This window comes from Eretmochelys imbricata, chromosome 15 (genome assembly GCF_965152235.1).
Source record: "Eretmochelys imbricata isolate rEreImb1 chromosome 15, rEreImb1.hap1, whole genome shotgun sequence".
Lineage (NCBI taxonomy): Eukaryota > Metazoa > Chordata > Testudines > Cheloniidae > Eretmochelys > Eretmochelys imbricata.
In genome coordinates, this window is record NC_135586.1 from 10472218 (window position 1) to 10499619 (window position 27402).

The 27402-nt window shown below is 50.6% G+C and overlaps 1 non-coding gene across 1 annotated transcript; it reads left to right on the plus strand.

Moving 5' to 3' along the window:
* Window positions 1–12021: 12021 nt before the first annotated feature.
* On the plus strand, window positions 12022–12212 carry LOC144275913 (U2 spliceosomal RNA). The gene has a single exon (XR_013348144.1). It is a non-coding gene; the product is annotated as a U2 spliceosomal RNA (small nuclear RNA).
* Window positions 12213–27402: the final 15190 nt, after the last annotated feature.

Below are 27402 nucleotides of genomic sequence, written 5' to 3' on the forward strand. Positions count from 1 at the left end.
AGGTGACCGGTCGAGTCCCTCCCTCCTATTGGACAGAAAACTTGTCATTCACAAAGCCGACGGCTGAAGGCGCTGTCATTTAAAGAGGCAGTAGCAGCACATAGAACGCTAACTCCTGCTAGGGCTCCCCCTTCTGGATGAGAGATATTCACCCCCCTTCCCCTCCACACCAGCTCATTGGGATACTGGGCTTCAGCCACGGGGCCTAGGGACCACCGAAACCTGCCCTCTGATTTCCCCGTGGCATCCTGCAGCGCGCCCCCCCCCCCCCCCGCACCCAATGGAGCCAGTATTGTGACATCATCTCTGACATGCCTCTGATGCCTGGCAGGGGAGTTCAGTCCATCTGCCAAACATGCCACAGCCGTAGTAACCCTGTTGTGCTTCAGGGCTGCTCTAACTTAGGCTCCGGTTACCCGAGCTGCTCAGACCACAACGGCATTGGGGCCACTGTGGCCCACTCCCTATTTCCCTGCACAGGGGCAATGGAGATGGGGCTGACATAATAATGGTATCTCATGAGTTTTTCACGCGTGAGAGGATTTCAGACAGGCCAGGAGCTTGTCTGGTGATGACACGAGATGCTCCAACTGCCTTGTGAAGGTCAGCCCTGGTAGAAGCTGGCAGAGTCTCTCCTCACCGGTCTCACAAGATGGGAGGGGGAAGAAACGAGTAAAGAGCCCAGCTGCGCTGGCCTGGGTGTGTGTGTGTGAAAACCCCCCAGGAACAGGTGAGGCTAAATAAGACTACATTGTGGGAGGTGGGGGCACTGAACTGAGGAATGGTACACGTCCTAGCTGAAAAACAGCAAAGAAATGTGTTGTGTTGTTGTCTATGTTAACATTTTGTTTGTAATATGGGTATAGTTTTCATTCATTTGTAACTCTTCTCTTTGGTTGGTTCGTTGTAGCTTATTCTTATTAGCCCTCTGAGTTGAAAGGCTGCTCTTGCAGATTTTACTTTATGGTTCATAGGTCAGTTAAACTGCTGCTTCCTTTTTTTATTCTCTGTAGGTATTTAGTATACCTTCCAGAATTGATTGTGTGGTCAGGATCATTCTCTCTCTCTCTTCCACCTCCTACCAGGAGAGAATTTTTCCATCCCATTCCCCTGGAGAAAACCTCACTATTTTAATTTAGGAAAGTCTCTGTAAATGGTTTGCCCAGATTAGGGGTAATTTATAGGAGCAGAAGAACCAGGTTGTGGCCCTGTGAATCACATGATCTGGTGGTTTCTTCTGACCTTAATCGGACGTCCTGCACATCCCAGACCACTAAACCCCTCCCAGCTACCCCTGCAAAGAGCCCACTAACCTGGATTAGACTAAAGTATTACAGCCATCCAGAAACTAAACTGTGTCTGCCACAGGCAAAGAATAGGAGGGACTGAAGTGCACCAATGCCCGAGGCCCTGCAAAGGTAGGGAATTGATTTGGTGCGATACACCTAGATGATTCTAGCAAGCGACCCACACCCTATGCTGCAGAGAAAGGTTGAAAAAAACCCAAAGCCCCTACAGTAAAATTCCTTCTTGACCTAAAAAATGGTGCTCAGTTTGACCGTGAGCATGTGAGCCATCCCAGTTGATGTCCCATCTCCAGCCATGGCCAATCTCAGACGCTTTAGGAGAAAGACAAAAAATAAAACCTCGAATACATCAGGGGAGGGGTATGTCTGAATCCCTGAAGCATGAGATTTTGAATATAAGATTTAGGACCAAAAGGGAACACATGGCCACCGATCCAAGTCTCTATCACAGGCATTAATCACATAAGACAATCCCACTCACATTTATCAAGCTCTATTTTATATCTAATTTAGTTATTTGTCCCTACTACTCCGTGCTTTGGAATGCGTCGTGCCACCCACCCCACCATCAGAAAACTACCCTCTATAGGATTTCCCTGCACAGCTTACCTTTTAATTCTTGTTTGCCTGAGTTGAGCGGAGTAGAGTAGAGAATTGGCTCTGGGTAGGGTGTACGTACCGTGGTTACACAAGGAACTAGACTGGTACTGCAAGAAACTTTAAATACCTTATGTATGCCTGATTGTCTGTTTGAGATAGTTATATGAGAGCAGAAAAGAGCATTGAGGCTACCGTATAGCGTAGGGGTGAAGATCGGCTTAAGGCATAAACTAACTAAACTACAGGTTAGGGCCTCACACTGTGAGGGGTCTTTTTTTTTTAACTCCATTTCAAATATTATTAAAATCAGTTGATAAATAAAGGAGATATTTAGAGATAATCTTTTTTCCCATATGACAAAAATATATACATTTGGCTACACAAATACCCATAACCTACCTCTACCCTTCACTAATTGTTCATTATTGACAAGGTGGGAGGCCAGGGCTGAGGGGAAAAAAGATAATTGCACTTGTAAAATTAGTATTTCTATGAGTAAGTCTGCTATCCGTCTCCTAAAGCAGCATTTTATTGGCCAGCAGCTGCTGGTAAAATTCTGACTGTGCCTTCAGAACTTATTCATAACTTCAGCAGTACAGGTTTCAGAGTAACAGCCGTGTTAGTCTGTATTCGCAAAAAGAAAAGGGGGACTTGTGGCACCTTAGAGACTAACCAATTTATTTGAGCATAAGCTTTCGTGAGCTACAGCTCACTTCATCGGATGCAGTCAGCTGTAGCCCACGAAAGCTTATGCTCAAATAAATTGGTTAGTCTCTAAGGTGCCACAAGTACTCCTTTTCTTTTTGCATATTGGTTCTGTGAGGTTAGCCACTGCAGAACCAGATATGGAGCATGTTAAGGCTGTCCAAATTGATGGCAGGTAATGCTTGGGGCAGAGGGATACAGAGGCCCAGATCTCTCTGGTTAAGCAGTGTGGGGTCCCAAAGGCCAGTATGTTGCCTGGCCAAATAGAGATTCTGGGGGTGCCCAAAAGCAGATCCCTCATACCACTAGCTAAAATCCATGTGGTTTGGAAGGTGTTTTGACTGGGCGGGTAATGGAACACCTCCTATTCGGCCTGCTCCTGGGTAATGATTTTTTCTGTCTACCTCAGGTTAAAGCATTTGCCTGCAGCAGGAGGGAATTTTATGCTGGGACCCCCCAAGGGGAAGGTCTCAGGAACTTCTGAGAGAATGGGAGAGAGTCCCCTTGCTTCTTCTGCAGCTGGGGGAAGTCATATGCTTCTAGGTGGGAGGGTGGTTGAGACCAACTCCTACACTGCAGCTGGAGGCAACACCACATCAGGAAGGGATGGGGGGGTAATGCCTGCCAGGGAGACAACTGTCCAGGTTGCAGCTGAACCAGAGAGAAACCCGGCTCTAGGGAGCAGAGAGATGTGTCCCAGAGAAAGAGCAGGGAATCTCAGAAACCACTGAGGTGAGTGAGGATTTCTGTAACACACGGAAGCAGGGTGCTTCTAAGTATGGGAGGGGCTGAGACTAGCTCCTTTCCAGCAGAAGGCCACATGCCTTCAGGCACAGGGGCAGGAGAGGTGTCCTCAGTCATTAAGGAAACTGTCCCCGTTGTTAGCTGGCAGCTGAAGGAGGGGGCCCAGAGGAGGAAACTGGGGAAAGAATAGTGGGGATACAGGAGTGTCTCCTCATTAGTCACTTGGGGCAGGATGCTAAGGACCCTAGGGGGATGGCTGGCTCAGCATCCCTGCACCCAGGCACTCAGCCTGTGACCCAGGTTTTGAGAAGGACCTCTGTAACTGACCTCCTGGAGCTGATTTCTCAGGGACAGAGAGAGGAGTGGCGGAGGGTACCCCAATCCAGGTCCCGAGTTTTCAAGATGCTATTTCTGATAAGTTTTTGGAAACTAACTGTCTTTTTACATCAGGATGCAGCTCCAGTAACAGCAGGGGAGTTTAGACCAGGAAATTTCCCGGTGATCGTTGGCCAGAACACAAATGACCCAGCTGACGGGGGGGGGGGGAGGTGTTTCCCCAGGCTGCTGAGAGACGGGGAGCAGTTATGGAAAAGCTGCTGGGAAGAGGTTCAGCTGGTCAAAGGGTAAACACAGCTAGCCCAGAGAGCAGGGATCGCAGGGGGGAGAGAGAGCACAGTGGTTTGAGCATTGGCCTGCTAAACTCAGCGTTGTGAGTTCAATCCTTGAGGGGGGCCATTTAGGGATCTGGGGCAAAAATTGGGGATTGGTCCTGCTTTGAGCCGGATGTTGGACTAGATCCCTGCCAACCCTGATATTCTATGATTCTATGATCACAGCCCTCTAGGGGGCAGGGAAGGACTCAGTGCTGGGAGGGGGAAACACAGGGTAACCCCAAAAGGGGAGCTGGATTGCCTACATATGTAAGTCCTGGGGTTGGGAGACCACTCCCCAAAGGACCAGCCAGTGTGCAGGATCCCCCTGGACCCTTATCTTGCCAGAGCCTGAGACATCAAAATGCCAGAAATAGGATTAAATTAAGAGCCCACACAAAGGGAAACACTGGAGGGAAAGAGAAGCCTGTGACTGATTACATGGGAGAGAGTCAAAGGACACCATGGGTAATGAACAAACTAACCTCAAACTACACTAACTGAACAGAGGGGTGTGGTATCAAAAAGATACTTGTAAACACCCATCTGTGATAAAAATTTTGGTATTAATGTTATATTTTGGGGATAAGAATTTCAACACAGATGTTAAACTTTTTGAGAATGCTACTTTTCAATTAATACCTGTAAACAGGTTTAAACCTTATCACAGCAGAGAAAACATAAAAAAAAACCCCTGGTTTGCTGTGTGTGAATGGGGAAACTGAGGCACGCTGCCTCATAGCCTTAATGGCTGGATGCCAAGAGAACTATAACAACAAACTACCTTTCAGATCAGTAAACTAAGAGGGGAGGTGTGATGCTCTGTACCTCGGGGGAACACCCTACACACCATGTTCATCTTTAGAAAATGATTGTGTGGTATGCAATGCAAAGTTTGTCATGTTGGGTGCCTTCGGAAGGCTCATCATGCACTGAGCATGGTTGTTATAGTGATGTTATAAGAAAAGGAGGACTTGTGGCACCTCAGAGACTAACCAATTTATTTGAGCATAAGCTTTCGTGAGCTACAGCTCACTGCATCCGATGAAGTGAGCTGTAGCTCACGAAAGCTTATGCTCAAATAAATTGGTTAGTCTCTAAGTCCTCCTTTTATTTTTTCGAATACAGACTAACACGGCTGCTACTCTGAAACCAGTGATATTATAGTAATTGTTACAGTATGGTTACAATTTCATGTATATAGTTATGAGCCTGAAAATGTATCCTCCTTGCTTAAAGCAAGCCCATGCAAAAACTCTCCAAGAACAGAGAGGCAGTTCACACCTCGTCAGGGCATGGATGGGGCCTGCTATGCAAGTGGAGAGCTGCATAAGGAGGCTTTCGTCCCCAAGCCCTCTACCGCCCATCAACCCCTAACCAGGGGTTGGGGCTATTCAGGGAGAACAAGGCTTTAAAAAGCCCATTCCTAAGGGAGGAGAGAAGTTAGAGAACAGGAGCAGCTAATGTGAGTTTTGTAAGGCAGGTAACCAGATGAAGGAGGAGCAGGTCCATGACCCTTGGGGTGAGTTTCTTCTGTGTGTGTGTGTGTGTGGTTGCTGCTTCAATGAAGGATATAGGGTATGTCTACACTACAGAATAAGGTCGAATTTATAGAAGTCGGTTTTTTAGAAATCGGTTTTATATATTCGAGTGTGTGTGTCCCCACAGAAAATGCTCTAAGTGCATTAAGTGCATTAACTCGGCGGAGCGCTTCCACAGTACCGAGGCTAGAGTCGACTTCCAGAGCGTTGCACTGTGGGTAGCTATCCCACAGTTCCCGCAGTCTCCACTGCCCATTGGAATTCTGGGTTGAGATCCCAATGCCTGATGGGGCTAAAACATTGTCACAGGTGGTTCTGGGTACATATCGTCAGGCCCCCGTTCCCTCCCTTCCTCCGTGAAAGCAAGGGCAGACAATCATTTTGCGCCTTTTTTCTTGAATTACCTGTGCAGCTGCCATACCACGGCAAGCATGGAGCCCGCTCAGGTAACCATCACCGTATGTCTCCTGGGTGCTGGCAGACGCGGTACGGCATTGCTACACAGTAGCAGCAACCCATTGCCTTCTGGCAGCAGACGGTGCAGTACGACTGGTAGCTGTCATAGTCATGTCCGAGGTGCTCCTGGCCCCGTTGGCGGGGAGCGCCTGGGCAGACATGGGCGCAGGGACTAAATTTGGAGTGACTTGACCAGGTCATTATCTTTAGTCCTGCAGTCAGTCCTATTGAACCGTCTTATGGTGAGCAGGCAGGCAATACGGATGGCTAGCAGTCGTACTGTACCATCTTCTGCTGGGCAGGCAAGAGATGAGGATGGCTAGCAGTCGTACTGTACCATCTTCTGCTGAGCAGCCATGAGATGTGGATGGCATGCAGTCCTTCTGCACCGTCTGCTGCCAGCCAAAGATGTAAAAGATAGATGGAGTGGATCAAAACAAGAAATAGACCAGATCTGTTTTGTACTCATTTGCCTCCTCCCCCGTCTAGGGGACTCATTCCTCTAGGTCACACTGCAGTCACTCACAGAGAAGGTGCAGCGAGGTGAATCTAGCCATGTATCAGAGGCCAGACTAACCTCCTTGTTCCAATAAGAACAATAACTTAGGTGCACCATTTCTTATTGGAACCCTCCGTGAAGTCCTGCCTGAAATACTCCTTGATGTAAAGCCACCCCCTTTGTTGAATTTAGCTCCCTGAAGCCAACCCTGTAAGCCGTGTCGTCAGTCGCCCCTCCCTCCGTCAGAGCAACGGCAGACAATCGTTCTGCGCCTTTTCTCTGTGCGGCTGCCATACCAAGGCAAGCATGGAGGCTGCTCAGCTCCCTTTGGCAATTAGGAGCACATTAAACACCACACGCATTATCCAGCAGTATATGCAGCACCAGAACCTGGCAGAGCGATACCGGGCGAGGAGGCGACGTCAGCGCGGTCAAGTGAGTGATCAGGACATGGACACAGATTTCTCTGAAAGCATGGGCCCTGCCAATGCATGCATCATGGTGCTAATGGGGCAGGTTCATGCTGTGGAACACCGATTCTGGGTTCAGGAAACAAGCACAGACTGGTGGGACCGCATAGTGTTGCGGATCTGGGACGATCCCCAGTGGCTGTGAAACTTTCGCATGCATAAGGGAACTTTCATGGAACCATCAACCCCTAACCAGGGGGTGGGGCTATTCAGGGAGAACAAGGCTTTAAAAAGCCCTCTCCTAAGGGAGGAGAGAAGTTAGAGAACAGGAGCAGCTAATGTGAGTTTTGCAAGGCAGGTAACCAGATGAAGGAGGAGCAGGTCCATGACCCTTGGGGTGAGTTTCTTCTCTGTGGTATGGGTGTGTGTGGTGTAGCGTGGTTGCTGCTTCAATGAAGGATATAGTGTGGTCTGTTCATTTGAGGGAACTTGTGCTGAGCCTAGTGGCCTGTTAGGAAACTTGAGAGCTTCTTAAGGAGGCTGTGATGGCCAAGCCCTTGAGCATCCATCAACTCTTAGCAGGGTTTGGGGCTCCTCAGGGAGAACGAGTCTTTAAAAAGCCTGCTCCTAAGGGATGAGAGACGCTTGGGAACAGGAAACTTTCAGCCCATGGGGTGAGTTTGTGGTCTGTGTGTGTGGTGTGCTGGGTTTGTTTGAGGGAGCCTGTGCTGAGCCTAGCGGACTGCAATGCAAGGCTGAGAGCATGTTCTTGAGGCTTTCATCCCCCCATCCCTGTAGGACCTGCCAACCCTTCACTCGGGGCTGGGGCTAATCATGGAGAACGAGTCTCTAAAAAGCCTGCTCCTAAGTGACCAGAGGAGCTAGGGAACAGGAGAGCTCTGTGAGGGAGTTCTCCAGGTGAAGGGGGAGTGACTACGTGACCCTTGGGATGAGTTTGTTGTCTGTAGCACAGGCACTGACTGGTGGGTGCTTTGGAAGAGGGGTGTGGGTGCTTGGGGAGGGAGGGTGAAGGGGGCACTCTGCCAGTTTTGGGGGGAAGCAATTGTCAGCATTTATACTGCACATGTCTATCCTATTCTAGTTACTGAACGTGTCTCTCATTGTTATCTTTACTATTTTAAGAATTAAATAGTTTTGAACTACATAATTACATTTTTATGAATTACAGCAGATTAAAATCATTGCAATTACTTAAAAGCGGTCTTCACTAACGTCCCAGTTTAAAGACATTATGGATCACTGTCGCTTTCTGGATGAAAGGGTCAGCAATCTTATTTACATCTAGGTCCCTTGGTATTGTTTTGGGGATTGTGTGTGTGAGGGGGGGGCAGGGGGGGGTGCTTACTGAAATCTATAGTGCGCATAGGCGGCCAGTTCTATGGGCCCGTAGTGCCTGGGCACCAGGAATATTCCTGGCCAGGGGTGACAGTAACTCTGCAGACTTACCTGTATGTGGGCTGGGGCCAGTTCCGGCCCCCGGGAGGGGCGGGGCTGGGCTGGGAGGGGGGTCAGCGTCCCCCAGCCCGCCCTTCAGGCCGCCTGAGCCACACCACCGGGGCGCCAGTGGCGGTTTAAAGGGCCGGGGGTTCCTGCCGCAGCAGCCACCAGGGAGGGGCAGCGACGTGACCTCACTGCCGCGACAGCGCGTTAAGGACCGTCCTTGGCCGTGGCCGCGCTCGGACGTCCTGCGACTGCTCCGGGCGGGTTCACTCTTGGGGAGAGGCAGCAGCCGGGAGCCGCGGGGTGAGCTGCTGCCTCTCCCCAAGCCACGGAAGCAGAGGCCCCCGCCCGGCCGCCCCCAGCTGTGGGCTGCTGTTTCTCCCGGCAGAGCTAAATCCTGGGAGCTGAAGGGGGGGCCCCCCGCTCTCAGCGGGCGCCGGTCTCCTCCGGCAGAAGCCCCTAGCCCCCCCACCCTGCCGCAGGGCAGCCCGAGCTCCCCCCGTCTGGACGGTGGAGAACGGGCGGGGGGATGGGGAGCTCCAGGAGCCGGACTGTACCCGTAAAAGAGCCGTGTGTGGTTTGCCCCCTCCCCCCCCGCCGGACAGCGCTTGCGCACTTCTTCTCTGATCTGTTTTGCTGCCAGACTTAACGGTCACGGAGTACGTCACAGGACGTGGCAGGAGGTGCAGAGGGAGAGGGTGGGGGTGTGTGGTGCTTACCTGGGACTCCTGGGCCAGGGGGGGCCTCCACGCGCTGCTGCCCCCAGGCTCTGCCCCTGCAGCTTCCTATTGGCCACAGGGGCGCTTGGGGCAGAAGGAGCGTGTGTGGACAGACCCTGCTCACTCCGCCCAGGGGCCGCAGACCGGGGCCGGCAGCCATGTGGAGCGAGCAGGCAGGAAGCCACCCCGCTGCCAGTGGTGCCGAAGGGTGCCCGGGGATGGAAGGTGGGGCGGAGGGAGAGACCCAGCCTCAAACAGCGCTGGAGTCGGTCCCCGGGCGGGCGGGCAGGCAGGGGTGAAAGGGAGCCGGTATGGGGTACGGTACCCGCCCATACACAGCCCACATTAAAGCGCTGCTTGCTGCTTTTGCCCCCCCCGTCCACGGCCCTGCTGGTAGGGCCGGCACTGGCGGGGCCGCCGACAGTGAGGGGGGAAGAGAAGAGCGAAGGGGCGGCGATGTTAAAGCGCTGCCACGGCAAAGGACGGTCCTTAAAGCGCTGCCGCAACAGTGCTTTAACGTCCCTGCGCCTTCCCCGTTGGTGCCCCTGCCGGTACGAACCCTTCTTCCCCCTTCCCTCCCCCCGTCAAGCCGCCAACGGGGGCGGGAGGGGGCAAAGGGAGCAGCCGTCCCAGGGCCGGCCATTTAAGACTTGAGAGTTGGCTTTTGGAAGCCTTGTTCTCACATAATACAATCCCACTCTTAAATTTATCCAGCTCTATTTTTATATCTAATTTAGGTATTTGTCTCTATTACTCCATGCTTTGGAATGCGTCGTGCCACCCACCCCACCACCAGAAAACTACCCTCAACAGGATTTCCCTGCACAGCTTACCTCTTAATTCTTGGTTTTCCTGAGTTGAGCGGGAGCGTTGGGAACGGAATCAGCTCAGGATAGGGTGTATGGGCAGTGGTTAGACAAGAGTCAGCAAGGAACTGGACTGGTACTGCAAGAGAGTAAGTACCTTAGGCAAGCCTGATTGTCTGTTTGAGAGAGTTATGGGAGAGCAGAAAAGAGCATTGGGGCTACCGTAGAGCACAGGGGCCAGGGCCGGTTTAAGGCATAAGCTAACTAAGGAACAGCTTAGGGCCTCGCAATAGGAGAAGCCTCTAAAAAAGAAAAAACTGACTCCATTTCAAATTTTATCACAATCGGTTGATAAATAAATAAAGGAGATAAGGGAAAAAGAGGAGGAGATTTTCGTTCACATATGACAAATATACACATCTGGCTAGACAAAAACCCTTACCCTTTACTAATTGTTCATTACTGACAGGTGCGAGGCCAGGGCTGAGGGAAGGGGGAATTGCACTTGTAAAATTAGTATTTCTACAATTAAGTCTGCTGTCAGTCTCCTAAGGCAGCGTTTTGTCGGCCAGCTGCTACTGGTAAAATTCTGACCGTGCCTTCAGAACTCATTTAAATAAATAACCTCAGCCCCAGTAAAAATCGGGAGGAAATGTGAGGTCAGAGACGGCAGTGTCAGGAAGCAATCCTGCCAAGCTCATACTCGTACGGGACTCGTCCTAGGAGCGAGGTCATGGGTAGCGTCCCCCTTGGCTGGTAATACCCGGAAGGGCGCCGTCTTTGGTTTACGGTCCAGCACGTTGAGTCGTATAGTGCCTTCGTTCCTGTTTTTTTTCTTCTGATCCGTACAATAGTGTATTTTAGTGCGCACGCCGCTTTCTGCTTCATGAGCCATCCACGTTTCACGTGCCTGAGCTTGCAGGCGATCGTCTTATGGACTTGAGTCGAGCGGATCTTGAGGAGGATACATTTGTTTTGGCTTCCCTCCATCAGTTTTGGGAAACTTCACAGTAAATATCAGAGTGCTGACGAAAGGATAAATAGAGGGTTTTGAGAGAAGCGAAGGAAGATCTAGATCTATCTGTATCAAAATATCCTGAGTACTTGGTGAGCAAGTTATTTCAAACCATGTGCATATAAGATTTATAGGCTAGTTATTATATTTGCTTGACTATAGGCTAGATTTTCCTCACTCTCTCCATGCCTGTCTAAAGATTACTATTCTCTCTTTGGCTTGTTGTCACTGTGTGCGTCCTCTGTGTTTTCTCAAGATAAATGAGCGGTCCTTGGGGAGAGCGAAGGGAACACGAAGAGAGAAGTCTGCCTAGAAAATGCTGCAACAAAAGCAATCTGCCCTAAGCATTCTGTGCAGCGAAAGTGTATCATAGAATATCAGGGTTGGAAGGGACCTCAGAAGGTCATCTAGTCCAACCCCCTGCTCAAAGCAGGACCAATCCCCAATTTTTGCCCCAGATCCCTAAATGTCCCCCTCAAGGATTGAACTCACAACCCTGGGTTTAGCAGGCCAATGCTCAAACCACTGAGCTATCTGTGGCAGGCACCAGTCTCCTCTAGCAGAAGCCCCTAGCCCCACTACCCTGCCGCAGGGCAGAAACCTTGAGCTCCCCACCCCCAGTACGGATCCTGGAGCTCCACATTTCCCTCCGCCCCCAATGTGTGGAGAACGGGTAGGGGGAAATGTGGAGCTCCAGGATCCGCACTGTAACTGTAAAAGAGCCGCACGCGGTTTGGCCACCCCGGCCGGATAGCGCTTGCTCACATTTTCTTTGATCTGTTTTGCTGCAAGAGTTAACAGTGACTGAGTACGTCACAGGAAGTGGGTGGGTTTATGCAATTTAGGAGTATGCGGCAGCAGCCAGGGAAAGCAGCGAGATGAACCCAAGTAACCAGACTGAAAGAATTCTCGGTCCTTGAGCAGAATTGTGTGTTGAGTTCTTGCTTGAATTATTACATTGGAGTCATTTAGGGGGAGCGATTGTCACTGAGAGTTTCCTAGTTGTCAAAGTCTCATTGAGGGCACTTGGTCCCTGTCTGGGAGCTCCTCGTGGTGACATAGAAAGCTGTGGCAGAGGTAGGGCTGCCTCGTTTTTCAGCATATCGTTATCGCTTCTCGGCCTTTTGGCTAAGATCAAGTGTAGTATCTGTTCTTATCAGTTTAATATCTGATACGTCCTCTATCTGAGGACTATATATTAAATGGATTTTTGGAACAGGGAGATGGAATAGGAGCTTGCTCCATCCACTCCACGCATCGACCTGGTATTGCAGTACCTCCAGGAACGGTGCACCTCCCCTTGGGGAGACTATTGTGGTTAAAAAATAGAATTAGTTGAATTTGGTACACCCAGTACTGACTTGGATTCTCACTATATTCTCTGGGTGGCATATCACTGATGCTTTAAGAACTCCCACACCCCAATCTGGGTGTATGCTGGTTACATACTATGTATGTATCTCGTGAGCCTTGTAACCGACGTGCCTTAAGCCTGACCCCAGATGTATCCTACCTTCCTTCTTTGACCCCAGATGTATCCTACCTTCCTTCTTAACTTGCATGGACTTGATTCCATGTACATAGGCCAAACCGGACTGTGTCTATGCAAAAGAATAAAATGGACACAAATCAGACATCAAGAATTGTAACACTCATAAACTAGTAGGAGAGCGCTTCAATCTCCCTGGACACTCAACAAACAGACTTAAAAGCAGCCATTCTTCAAAGACAGAAACTTCAAAAACAGACTTCAACGAGAAACTGCAGAACTGGAATTAATTTGCAAACTTGACACCATCACATTAGGCCTGAATAAAGCCTGGGAGTGGCTGGGTCACTCCAAAATGTAATTTTCCCTCTGTTGATACTCACTCCTTCTTGTCAACTGTTGGGAATGGGCCACATCCACCCCTGATTGAATTGGCCTCGTTAGCACTGACCGCCCCCGCCCCCCCCCCCCACACACTTGATAAGGCAACTCCCATCTTTTCATGGGCTGTATATTTATACCTGCCTCCTGTATTTTTCACTCCATGCATCTGATGAAGTGATACTTACTTTTTAGAACCCGGATTAAACAACTGTGTCAATTAATTAGACTTGGTTGTATTCTTCTCCCCACCCAACATATGTTCCATGGATCTTGATTTGTGAGACCATGTGAAGGCACTAGGTGTCCTGATGTACCCAGAGGTCCCCGTCCTGATTTTTTTTTTTTTTCCAAACCTACTATAAAAATTCTAACTCATGATACTTACCGTCTCCTTCTTAGGCTGTGACTTGGGACAGGCCACTTAACAGGGGTGGGAGCCTGCAGCGTGAAGATTAAGCTCATCCACAGGAGCTTTGTGATGAGCGTACATGATCTAGTGCTTGTGGCAGGCTTTCCCACTGTGAAGTGCTCCTCGTTACTCTTCCATTCACTCTCTTTTTGTGGGGATCGATTTACCCCTGTCAGGCACTCAGTGAGAGAGTTGCTTCCCCCGCCCTTGCAGTTGTTTATTTTTCTACCAAGCTTTGAAATCCGAACCAGCAGGTGGCGCCATCGCTCCACAGCCGACCCTAGAGAGGGGAAAGTGAAGTCTGCTCTGCAGGCTGAGCAGAGCCGGCTGTTGGGACCCACAGGGCGTGCAGTCGACAGGCTCCTCTGCCCGGCATCGTAGCTATAAGCCTAGTACCTGTTCCAGCACCACGCCCCCACGTAGACTCTATTCCAAATAAAATCAACTTGGTTCCCCCAAATTACGACTCTGCTTGGATGAAAAGCGTCTTCTTCCATCTCCGGTTTTCCATGTACTACCCATGGATGGCATCCTCCAGGGTCCTCTCCAGCATGGTTCTCGCTCTCGGAGTGATGATGGTGCGCTCGGTGTTCTTGACCCGTGGCAGCAGGACTCCCAGCTCCCGACGTTCCTCACACCACATCAAGTAGCTGCCGATATGCTTTTCCAGCTGTTGTGTTGCATTGCAGGCATGAGTCCAAAGTGGAGCAAAGACTCCACCGTCTCTTCCAAATACGGCTTCCAGGCGACCTCTTGGCTGGAAGGGGCCACGGCGATTCGCTTCCCGATGATGTCACGCACAGCACTCGCCACAAGGTTCCTCACCGTAGCATCCAGGCACATCGAAAGATGGAACGCGCAAGTGATCGCCGCAGCGTCAGACACATCACCCCTTCGAGGGATGTTGGTGCCTCCCTACCTGTGCTCGTTACTAGCCCTCCAAGGGAGTGACAGCCTCTTCTTCGCCAGCTGCCTTATGGAGCTGTTTGCCTTGTTGAGAGGTACCTTTGCCACAGCAGTTAGCACCAGGAAACCACGATCTGTATTTTTCAGGAGTTGTCGTACCAAATGCTGTCCTTTCCTGGGGCTCTCCTGTGTGTCTTCATGCGTCTGTCACTATTTCCTGTGCTGTAAAGTCAACTTCTTCCAGCACCACTTCATGGCTGAGCTGGGGCAGGGGCGAAAACCATCTTGAACGCTGCGTATCGTTCGGGACTACACGGTCAAACACAGCCATGGAGTATGAGAAGAGTCTCTCGGATGGGATGGCACGGTAGGATGAGGGCCCGTCCGAGAAGCTCCCTCATAGCCTTCGGACGGTTTGACCATTATTGCTTCTGAATCCTGGAATCTGCTGTCGGATCATAGCGGTGACTCAGGTGTTTCTTCTCCCGGCTTCCTGGCTGTAGTTATATCTAGACGCAGGGGCTCTGTGAGAATTCGCTGTGTTCCCCTGATTTCCATTCTTCCCCGATGGAATTTCTGCAGACAGGTCTTTAGTGAGCCTGTCTACAAGGCGGTCAAAGTCACTGAAGGATTCTATCCCCCATCCCACTCAACTCCCTCAGAGCTACAGCCAGGAAGAGATGGTCCAACAACTTACTGCATTGTGTGCCATGTTGTAGCAGTCTGCCGCCGGCCTGTAGGCCAGGTAATCATACATCCTACGTTCAGTGCAATAAACTGGATAGCCCCCACTCTGTTGCTGGACTTCTGCCTGCATTCTCTTTTTACTCCTGCAGCTCTTTCCTTTCTTCTTGTTTTTGTTTTCATCAGGGGGGTTTTATTTACTTAAACTTCATTAACATTCTTTAAACTTATCTTCTCCTCTCCCTCCCCCCCCCGCCCACTCCCCTCTAATCTCCCTCAAAACTTTCCTGTTCCCTAGTTCCCCTGGTCCCTTAGGAGCAGGCTTTTTAAAGTCTTCTTCTCCCTGAGGAGCCCCACCCACCGATTAAGAGTTAGCACCCACCAAAGGGCTTGGCCATCAAAGCCTTCTTAAGAAGCTCTCAACTTGCCTAGCAGGTCTCCAGGCTCAGCACAGGGTCCCTCAAACGACCAGACCACACTATATACTTCCGTCAAGCAGCAAGCACACAACGGACAAGCCAGGGACCATAGGTGCTGACTCTGCGGGTGCTCAGCACTCAGGAGCCAGAGCTTCAATGTAGAATGTGATCAGTTCTGTGCTGCGAACAACTTCTGCCCTTTGGGCAGGGAGTTTGATTGTAAACAGAGGCAGGGTGATTAACTACAAGCCTTTTGTAATCTTAAATTAAGTTAAGGATGGCTAGATCATGAAAGCATTCCCAGGCGCTCCAGTAAAAGATAGGAAACAAAGGGTAGGAATAAATGGTCCATTTCCAGAATGGAGAGAAGTAAATAGTGGTTTCCCTGAGGGGCTTGTACTGGGACCCAGTCAACAGATTCATAAATGATCTGGGAAAAGGGGTAAACAGCGAGGTGGCAAAATTTGCAGATGATACAAAAAACTACTCAAGATAGTTAAGTCCCAGGCAGACTGCAAAGAGCGACAAAAGGATCTCAGGTTTCAGAGTAACAGCCCTGTTAGTCTGTCTTTGCAAAAAGAAAAGGAGTACTTGTGGCACCTTAGAGACTAACCAATTTATTTGAGCAGGAGCTTTTGTGAGCTACGAGCTGTAGCTTACGAAAGCTCATGCTCAAATAAATTGGTTAGTCTCTAAGGTGCCAAAAGGATCTCACGAAACTGGGTGACCTGGCAACAAAATGGCAGATGAAATTCGATGTTAAATGCAAAGTAATGCACCTGGCAAAATATAATCCCAACTATATATCCAAAATGATGGTGCCTAAATTAGCTGCTACCCCTCAAGAAAGATCTTGGAGTCATTTGCAGTACTCCGGAAGCACTGTGTTTCCAGCTTACTGCAAATGTATAAGAAGCCTTCTCGCTGTGCCTCTATCATCCTGAACTCATTCTTCAGCTTCAGAAGACTTCAGAATTATCTCCAGTCATCAATGGGACAGACGCAACTGAATAACGTAGCTGGGCTTAACATGCATCAAAACAATACCAAGGGACCTAGATGTAAATAAGATTGCTGACCCTTTCATCCAGAAAGCGACAGTGATCCATAATGTCTTCAAACTGGGATGTAGGTGAAGACCGCTTTTAAGTAATTGCAATGATTTTAATCTACTGTAATTCATAGTAGTGTAATTATGTAGTTCAAAACAACTTAATTTTTAAAATAGTAAAGATAACAATGAGAGACACATTCAGTAACTAGAATAGAATAGACGTGTGCAGTATAAATGCCCCCAAAACTGGCAGAGTGCCCCCTTCACCCTCCCTCCCCAAGCACACACACACCCCCCCACACACACACCCCCTACACCCCCCCACCTCCTCCAAAGCATCCACTAGTCAGCACCTATGCTACACACAACAAACTCCCCCCAAGGGTCACGTAGTCGCTCCTCCTTCACCTGGAGAACTGCCTCCCAAAAGTCAGGTTAGCTGCTCCTGTTCCCTAGCTCCTCTGGTCGCTTAGGAGCAGACTTTTTAAAGACTCGTTCTCCACGATTAGCCCAAGCCCCGAGTGAAGGGTTGGCAGGTCCTACAGGGATGGGGGGATGAAAGCCTTGAGAACATGCTCTCAGCCTGGCATTGCAGTCCGCTAGGCTCAGCGCAGGCTCCCTCAAACAAGCCAAGTACACCACACACACAACCACACACAACCACAAACTCACCCAATGGGCTGAAAGTTTCCTGTTCCCAAGCGTCCCTCATCCCTTAGAAGCAGGCTTTTTGAAGACTCGTTCTCCCTGAGGAGCCCCAAACCCTGCTACGGGTTGATGGATGCTCAAGGGCTTGGCCATTACAGCCTCCTTAAGAAGCTCTCAACTTTCCTAGCAGGCCACTAGGCCCAGCACAAGTTCCATCAAAAAACAGACCACACTATAGCCTTCATTGAAGCAGCAACCACACTACACCACACACACACACACACCCAAACCCACCCCACAGAGAAAAAACTCACCCCAAGGGTCATGGACCTGCTCCTCCTTCATCTGGTTACCTGCCTTGCAAAACTCACAAGAGCTGCTCCTGTTCTCTAACTTCTCTCCTCCCTTAGGAGAGGGCTTTTTAAAGCCTTGTTCTCCCTGAATAGCCTCACCCCCTGGTTAGGGGTTGATGGGTGGTAAAGGGCTTGGGGATGAAAGCCTCCTTATGCAGCTCTCCACTTGCATAGCAGGTCCCATCCATGCCCTAACGAGGTGTGAACTGCCTCTCTGTTCTTGGAGAGTTTTTGCATGGGCTTGCTTTAAGCAAGGAGGATATATTTTCAGCCTCATAACTATATATATAAAATTGTAACTATACTGTAACAATTTAATAATTTTATTAAGATGAAATTTATAACATCACTATAACAACCATGCTCAGTTCATTATGAGCCTTCCGAAGGCACCCAACATGACAAACTTTGCATTGCATACCACACAATCATTTTCTAAAGATGAACCTGGTGTGTAGGATGTTCCCCCGAGGTACAGAGCATCACACCTCCCCTCTTAGTTTACTGATCTGAAAGGTAGTTTGTTGTTATAGTTCTCTTGGCATCCAGCCATTAAGGCCATGAGGCAGCGTGACTCAGTTTCCCCATTCACACACCGCAAACCAGGGGTTTTTTTTATGTTTTCTCTGCTGTGATAAGGTTTAAACCCGTTTACAGGTATTAATTGAAAAGTAGCATTCTCAAAAGGTTTAACATCTGTGTTGAAATTCGTATCCCCAAAACTTCACATTAATACCAAAATTTATATCACAGATGGGTGTTTACAAGTATCTTTTTGATACCACACCCCTCTTTTCAGTTAGTGTAGTTTGAGTTTAGTTTGTTCATTACCCATGGTGTCCTTTGGCTCTCCCATGTAATCAGTCACAGGCTTCTCTTTCCCTCCAGTGTTTCCCTTTGTGTGGACTCTTAATTTAATCCTATTTCTGGCATTTTGATATCTCAGGCTCTGGCAAGATAAGGGTCCAGGGGGATCCTGCACATTGGCTGGCCCTTTGGGGAGCGATCTCCCAACCCCAGGACTGTACATATGTAGGCAATCCAGCTCCCCTTTCAGGGTTACCCTGTTTTTCCCCTTCCCTGTTCCCAGAGGGCTGTGATCACAGAATATCAGGGTTGGAAGGGATCTCAAAGCAGGGCCAATCCCCAATTTTTGCCCCAGAGCCCTAAATGGATTGAACTCACAATGCTGAGTTTAGCAGGCCAATGCTCAAACCACTGCGCTATCCCTCCCCCCTGCGCTCCCTGCTCTCTGGGCTAGCTGTGTTTACCCTTTGACCAGCTGCACCTCTTCCCAGCAGCTTTCCCATAACTGCTCCCCATCTCCCAGCAGCCTGGGGAAACACCCCCCTCTCTGTCAGCTGGGTCATTTGTGTTCTGGCCAAGGACCACTGGGAAATTTCCTGGTCTCAACTCCCCTGCTGTTACTGGAGCTGCATCCTGATGTGAAGGGACACAGTTACTTTCCAAAAACCGTATCAGAAATAGCATCTTGAAAACTTGGGACCTGGATTGGGGTACCATCCTCCACCCCTCTCTCTGTCCCTGAGAAGTCAGCTGTGTGACTGCTCCCCTCCAGGAAGTCAGTTACACAGGTCCTTCTCAAAACCTGGGTCACAGGCTGAGTCCCTGGGTGCAGGGATGCTGCCCCAGCCATCCTCCTAGTGTCCTAAGCATCCTGCCCCAAGTGACTAGGGAGGAGACACTCCTGTTCCCCCACTATTCCTTCCCCAGTTTCCTCCTCTGGGCCCCCTCCTTCAGCTGCAGAACTCTGCCAGCTAACAACTGGGACAGTTTCCTTAATCACTGACAACACCTCTCCTGCCCCTGTGCCTGAGGGCATGTGGCCTTCTGCTGGAAAGGAGCTAGTCTCAGCCCCTCCCATACCGGGAAGCACCCTGCTTCCCTGTGTTACAGAGACAAGAGTCAGCAAGGAACTGGACTGGTACTGCAAGAGAGTGAGTACCTTAGGCAAGCCTGATTGTCTGTTTGAGAGAGTTATGGGAGAGCAGAAAAGAACATTGGGGCTACCTTAGAGCACAGGGGCCAGGGCCGGTTTAACAAGCTAACGAAGGTACAGCTTAAGGCCTCGCAATATGAGAGGCCTCTAAAAAAGAAAAAAACTGACTCCATTTCAAATTTTATCAAAATCGGTTGATCAATAAAGGAGATAAGGGAAAAAGAGGAGGAGATTTTCGTTCACATATGACAAATATACACATCTGGCTAGACAAAAACCCTTACCCTTTACTAATTGTTCATTATTGACAGGTGCGAGGCCAGGGCTGAGGGAAGGGGGAATTGCACTTGTAAAATTAGTATTTCTACAATTAAGTCTGCTGTCAGTCTCCTAAGGCAGCGTTTTGTCGGCCAGCTGCTACTGGTAAAATTCTGACCGTGCCTTCAGAACTTATTTAAATAAATAACCTCACCCCCAGTAAAAATCGGGGGGAAATGTGAGATCAGCGACAGCAGTGTCAGGAGTCATTTAAGGGGAGCGATTGTTACTTAGATAGTTTTCTAGTTGTCAAAGTCTCATTGACGTGTGCAGTGTAAATGCTGACAATTGCTTCCCCCCAAAACTGGCAGAGTGCCCCCTTCACCCTCCCTCCCCAAGCACACACACCCCTCTTCCAAAGCACCCACCAGTCAGTGCCTGTGCTACAGACAAGTTTCAGAGTAACAGCCGTGTTAGTCTGTATTCACAAACTCACTCCAAGGGTCATGTAGTCGCTCCTCCTTCACCTGGAGAACTCCCTCACAGAGCTCTCCTGTTCCCTAGCTCCTCTGGTCACTTAGGAGCAGGCTTTTTAGAGACTCGATCTCCATGATTAGCCCCAGCCCCGAGTGAAGGGTTGGCAGGTCTTACAGGGATGGGGGGATGAAAGCCTCGAGAACATGCTCTCAGCCTTGCATTACAGTCTGCTAGGCTCAGCGCAGGCTCCCTCAAACAAACCAAGCACACCACACACTTCTGTCAAGGAGTAAGCACACCACACACACACACAGACCACAAACTCACCCCATGAGCTGAAAGTTTCCTGTTCCCAAGTGTCTCTCATCCCTTAGGAGCAGGCTTTTTAAAGACTTGTTCTCCCTGAGGAGCCCCAAACCCTGCTAAGGGTTGATGGATGCTCAAGGGCTTGGCCATCACAGCCTCCTTAAGAAGCTCTCAACTTTCCTAGCAGGACACTAGGCTCAGCACAAGTTCCCTCAAATGAACAGACCACACTATATCCTTCATTGAAGCAGCCACCACACTACACTACACTCACACACACAGAGAGAGAGAAGAAACTCACCCAAGGGTCATGGACCTGCTCCTCCTTCATCTGGTTACCTGCCTTGCAAAACTCACATTAGCTGCTCCTGTTCTCTAACTTCTCTCCTCCCTTAGGAGAGGGCTTTTTAAAGCCTTGTTCTCCCTGAATAGCCCCACCCCCTGGTTAGGGGTTGATGGGTGGTAAAGGGCTTGGGGATGAAAGCCTCCTTATGCAGCTCTCCATTTGCAAAGCAGGTCCCATCCATGCCCTGACGAGGTGTGAACTGACTCTCTGTTCTTGCTTAAAGCAAGCCCAAGCAAAAACTCTCCAAGGAGGATACATTTTCAGCCTCATAACTATATACATGAAATTATAACCATACTGTAACAATTACTATAATATCACTGGTTTCAGAGTAGCAGCCGTGTTAGTCTGTATTTGCAAAAAGAAAAGGAGTACTTGTGGCACCTTAGAGACTATCCAATTTATTTGAGCATAAGCTTTCGTGAGCTGCAGCTCACTTCATCGGATGCAGTGAGCTGTAGCTCATGAAAGCTTATGCTCAAATAAATTGGTTAGTCTCTAAGGTGCCACAAGTCCTCCTTTTCTTATAACATCACTATAACAACCATGCTCAGTGCATGATGAGCCTTCCGAAGGCACCCAACATGACAAACTTTGCATTGCATACCACACAATCATTTTCTAAAGATGAACATGGTGTGTAGGGTGTTCCCCCAAGGTACAGAGCATCACACTTCCCCTCTTAGTTTACTGATCTGAAAGGTAGTTTGTTGTTATAGTTCTCTTGGCATCCAGCCACTAAGGCCATGAGGCAGCGTGCCTCAGTTTCCCCATTCACACACAGCAAACCAGGGGTTTTTTTTTATGTTTTCTCTGCTGTGATAAGGTTTAAACCTGTTTACAGGTATTAACTGAAAAGTAGCACTCTCAAAAAATTTAACATCTGTGTTGAAATTCTTATCCCCAAAACTTAACATTAATACCAAAATTTTTTATCACAGATGGGTGTTTACAAGTATCTTTTTGATACCACACCCCTCTGTTCAGTTAGTGTAGTTTGAGGTTAGTTTGTTCATTACCCATGGTGTCCTTTGACTCTCCCATGTAATCAGTCACAGGCTTCTCTTTCCCTCCAGTGTTTCCCTTTGTGTGGGCTCTTAATTTAATCCTATTTCTGGCATTTTGATGTCTCAGGCTCTGGCAAGATAAGGGTCCAGGGGGATTCTGCACACTGGCTGGCCCTTTAGGGAGTGGTCTCCCAACCCCAGGACTGTACGTATGTAGGCAATCCAGCTCCCCTTTTGGGGTTACCCTGTGTTTCCCCCTCCCAGCACTGAGTCCTTCCCTGCCCCCTAGAGGGCTGTGATCATAGAATCATAGAATATCAGAGTTGGCAGAGATCTAGTCCAACATCCGGCTCAAAGCAGGACCCATCCCCAATTTTTGCCCCAGATCCCTAAATGGCCCCCCTCAAGGATTGAACTCACAACGCTCAGTTTAGCAGGCCAATGCCCAAACCACTGTGCTCTCTCTCCCCCCTGCGATCCCTGCTCTCTGGGCTAGCTGTGTTTACCCTTTGACCAGCTGAACCTCTTCCCAGCAGCTTTCCCATAACTGTTCCCCGTCTCTCAGCAGCCTGGGGAAACACCCCTCCTCTCTATCGGCTGGGTCATTTGTGTTCTGGCCAAGGACCACCGGGAACTTTCCTGGACTCAACTCCCCTGCTGTTACTGGAGCTGCATCCTGGTGTAAAAAGACAGTTACTTTCCAAAAAACTTATCAGAAATAGCATCTTGAAAACTTGGGACCTGGATTGGGGTACCCTGCGCCACCCCTCTCTCTGTCCCTGAGAAGTCAGCTCCAGGAGGTCAGTTACAGAGGTCCTTCTCAAAACCTCGGTCACAGGCTGAGTGCCTGGGTGCAGGGATGCTGAGCCAGCCATCCCCCTAGTGTCCTTAGCATCCTGCCCCAAGTGACTAATGAGGACACACTCCTTTATCCCCACTATTCTTTCCCCAGTTTCCTCCTCTGGGCCCCCTCCTTCAGCTGCCAGCTAACCATGGGGACAGTTTCCTTAATGACTGAGGACACCTCTCCTGCCTCTGTGCCTGAGGGCATGTGGCCTTCTGCTGGAAAGGAGCTAGTCTCAGCCCCTCCCATACTTAGAAGCACCCTGCTTCCCTGTGTTACAGAAATCCTCACCCACCTCAGTGGTTTCTGAGATTCCCTGCTCCCTATCTTAACATGCTCCATATCTGGTTCTGCAGTGGCTAACCTCACAGAACCAATATGCAAAAAGAAAAGGAGGACTTGTGGCACCTTAGAGGCTAGCCAATTTATTTGAGCATAAGCTTTTGTGAGCTACAGCTGACTGCATCCGATGAAGTGAGCTGTAGCTCACAAAAGCTTATGCTCAAATAGCCTCAATACGCTGAAAAACGAGGCGGCCCTACCTCCGCCACAGCTTCTACGTCACTATGAGGAGTTCCCAGACACGGACCAAATGCCCTTGATGAGACTCTGACAACTAGGAAACCCTAAATAACAATCGCTCCCCCTAAATGACTCCAATGTAATAATTCAAGCAAGAACTCAACACACAATTCTGCTCAAGGACCGAGAATTCTTTCAGTCTGGTTACTTGGGTTCATCTCGCTGCTTTCCCTGGCTGCTGCCGCATACTCCTAAATTGATTAAACCCACCCACTTCCTGTGACATACTCATTCACTGTTAACTCTTGCAGCAAAACAGATCAAAGAAAATGTGAGCAAGCGCTATCCGGCCGGGGTGGTCAAACCGCATGCGGCTCTTTTACAGTTACAGTGCGGATCCTGGAGCTCCACATTTCCCCCTGCCCGTTCTCCACACATTGGGGGCGGAGGGAAATGTGGAGCTCCAGGATCCGTACTGGGGGTGGGGAGCTCAAGGTTTCTGCCCTGCGGCAGGGTAGTGGGGTTAGGGTCTTCTGCTGGAGGAGACTGGTGTCTGCCACTTCGTGGAGGACAAGTCTCTAAAAGACCCTAAGCATTCTGTGCAGCGAAAGTGGCATGTACTTTTGGAAAGTAACTATGTCCCTTCACATCAGCATGGAGCTCCAGTAACAGCAGGGGAATTGAGACCAGGAAACTTCCTGGTAGTCCTTGGCCAGAACACAAATGACCCAGCTGACACAGAGGGAGGTGTTTCCCCAGGCTGCTGGGAGATGGAGAGCAGTTATGGGAAAGCTGCAGGGAAGAGGTGCAGCTGGTCAAAGGGTAAACACAGCTAGCCCAGAGAGCAGGGAGCACAGGGGGGAGGGATAGCACAGTGGTTTGAGCATTAGCCTGCTAAACCCAGGGTTGTGAGTTCAATCCTTGAGGGGGCCATTTAGGGATCTGGGGCAAAAATTGGGGATTGGTCCTGCTTTGGGCAGAGGGGGTTGGACTAGGTGACCTTCTGAGGTCCCTTCCAACCCTGAGAGTCTATGATACACTTTCGCTGCACAGAATGCTTAGGGCAGATTGCTTTTCTTGCAGCATTTTCTAGGCAGACTTCTCTCTTCGTGTTCCCTTCGCTCTCCCCAAGGACCGCTCATTTATCTTGAGAAAACACAGAGGACGCACACAGTGACAACAAGCCAAAGAGAGAATAGTAATCTTTAGACAGGCATGGAGAGAGTGAGGAAAATCTAGCCTATAGTCAAGCAAATATAATAACTAGCCTATAAATCTTATATGCACATGGTTTGAAATAACTTGCTCACCAAGTACTCAGGATATTTTGATACAGATAGATCTAGATCTTCCTTCGCTTCTCTCAAAACCCTCTATTTATCCTTTCGTCAGCACTCTGATATTTACTGTGAAGTTTCCCAAAACTGATGGAGGGAAGCCAAAACAAATGTATCCTCCTCAAGATCCGCTCGACTCAAGTCCATAAGATGATCGCCTGCAAGCTCAGGCACGTGAAACGTGGATGGCTCATGAAGCAGAAAGCGGCGTGCGCACTAAAATACACTATTGTACGGATCAGAAGAAAGAAAACACACGAACACTTAAGAAGACGAAGAAAAACAGGGACGAAGGCACTATACGACTCAACGTGCTGGACCGTAAACCAAAGACGGCGCCCTTCCGGGTATTACCAGCCAAGGGGGACGCTACCCATGACCTCGCTCCTAGGACGAGTCCCGTACGAGTATGAGCTTGGCAGGATTGCTTCCTGACACTGCCGTCTCTGACCTCACATTTCCTCCCGATTTTTACTGGGGCTGAGGTTATTTATTTAAATGAGTTCTGAAGGCACGGTCAGAATTTTACCAGTAGCAGCTGGCCGACAAAACGCTGCCTTAGGAGACTGACAGCAGACTTAATTGTAGAAATACTAATTTTACAAATGCAATTCCCCCTTCCCTCAGCCCTGGCCTCGCACCTGTCAATAATGAACAATTAGTAAAGGGTAAGGGTTTTTGTCTAGCCAGATGTGTATATTTGTCATATGTGAACGAAAATCTCCTCCTCTTTTTCCCTTATCTCCTTTATTTATTTATCAACCGATTTTGATAAAATTTGAAATGGAGACAGTTTTTTCTTTTTTAGAGGCCTCTCCTATTGCGAGGCCCTAAGCTGTTCCTTAGTTAGCTTATGCCTTAAACCGGCCCTGGCCCCTGTGCTCTACGGTAGCCCCAATGCTCTTTTCTGCTCTCCCATAACTCTCTCAAACAGACAATCAGGCTTGCCTAAGGTACTTACTCTCTTGCAGTACCAGTCCAGTTCCTTGCTGACTCTTGTCTAACCACTGCCCCTACACCCTATCCTGAGCCGATTCCGTTCCCAACGCTCCCGCTCAACTCAGGAAAACCAAGAATTAAGAGGTAAGCTGTGCAGGGAAATCCTGTTGAGGGTAGTTTTCTGGTGGTGGGGTGGGTGGCACGACGCATTCCAAAGCATGGAGTAATAGAGACAAAAACCTAAATTAGATATAAAAATAGAGCTGGATAAATTTAAGAGTGGGATTGTATTATGTGAGAACAAGGCTTCCAAAAGCCAACTCTCGAGTGACCAGAGGAACTAGCGAACAGGAGCAGCTAACATGAGTTTTGCGAGGGAGTTCTCCAGGTGAAGGAGGAACAACAACGTGACCCCCTAGGGTGTGTTTGGGGATTGTGTGTGTGTGTGGGGGGGTGCTTACTGAAGTCTATAGTGCGCATAGGCGGCCAGTTCTAGGGGCCCGTAGTGCCTGGGCACCAGGAATATTCCTGGCCAGGGGTGACAGTAACTCTGCAGACTTACCTGTATGGGGGCTGGGGCCAGTTCCGGCCCCCGGGAGGGGTGGGGCTGGGAGGGTCAGCGTCCCCCAGCCCGCCCTTCAGGCCGCCTGAGCCACACCACCCGGGGCGCCAGTGGCGGTTTAAAGGGCCGGGGGTTCCTGCCGCAGCAGCAGCAGCCCCTCTTAAATGGCCGGCCCTGGGACGGCTGCTCCCTTTGCCCCCTCCCGCCCCCGTTGGCGGCTTGGCGGGGGGAGGGAAGGGGGAAGAAGGGTTCGTACCGGCAGGGGCGCCAACGGGGAAGGCGCAGGGACGTTAAAGCACTGTTGCGGCAGCGCTTTAAGGACCGTCCTTTGCCGTGGCAGCGCTTTAACGTCGCCGCCCCTTCGCTCTTCTCTTCCCCCCTCACTGTCGGCGGCCCTGCCAGTGCTGGCCCTACCAGCAGGGCCGTGGACGGGGGGGGCAAAAGCAGCAAGCAGCGCTTTAATGTGGGCTGTGTATGGGCGGGTACCGTACCCCGCACCGGCTCCCTTTCACCCCTGCCCGCCCGCCCGCCCGGGGACCGACTCCAGCGCTGTTTGAGGCTGGGTCTCTCCCTCCGCCCCGCCTTCCATCCCTGGGCACCCTTCGCCACCACTGGCAGCGGGGTGGCTTCCTGCCTGCTCGCTCCACATGGCTGCCGGCCCCGGTCTGCGGCCCCTGGGCGGAGTGAGCAGGGTCCGTCCACACACGCTCCTTCTGCCCCAAGCGCCCCTGTGGCCAATAGGAAGCTGCAGGGGCAGAGCCTGGGGGCAGCAGCGCGTGGAGGCCCCCCCCGGCCCAGGAGCCCCAGGTAAGCACCACACACCCCCACCCTCTCCCTCTGCACCTCCTGCCACGTCCTGTGACGTACTCCGCGACCGTTAAGTCTGGCAGCAAAGCAGATCAGAGAAGATGTGCGCAAGCGCTGTCCGGCGGGGGGGGGGAGGGGGCAAACCACACACGGCTCTTTTACGGGTACAGTCCGGCTCCTGGAGCTCCCCATCCCCCCGCCCGTTCTCCACCGTCCAGACGGGGGGAGCTCGGGCTGCCCTGCGGCAGGGTGAGGGGGCTGGGGGCTTCTGCCGGAGGAGACCGGCGCCCGCTGAGAGCGGGGGCCCCCCCTTCAGCTCCCAGGATTTAGCTCTGCCGGGAGAAACAGCAGCCCACAGCTGGGGGCGGCCGGGCGGGGGCCTCTGCTTCCGTGGCTTGGGGAGAGGCAGCAGCTCGCCCCGCGGCTCCCGGCTGCTGCCTCTCCCCAAGAGTGAACCCGCCCGGAGCAGTCGCAGGACGTCCGAGCGCGGCCACGGCCAAGGACGGTCCTTAACGCGCTGTCGCGGCAGTGAGGCCACGTCGCTGCCCCTCCCTGGTGGCTGCTGCGGCAGGAACCCCCGGCCCTTTAAACCGCCACTGGCGCCCCGGTGGTGGGGCTCAGGCGGCCTGAAGGGCGGGCTGGGGGACGCTGACCCCCCTCCCAGCCCAGCCCCGCCCCTCCCGGGGGCCGGAACTGGCCCCAGCCCCCATACAGGTAAGTCTGCAGAGTTACTGTCACCCCTGGCCAGGAATATTCCTGGTGCCCAGGCACTACGGGC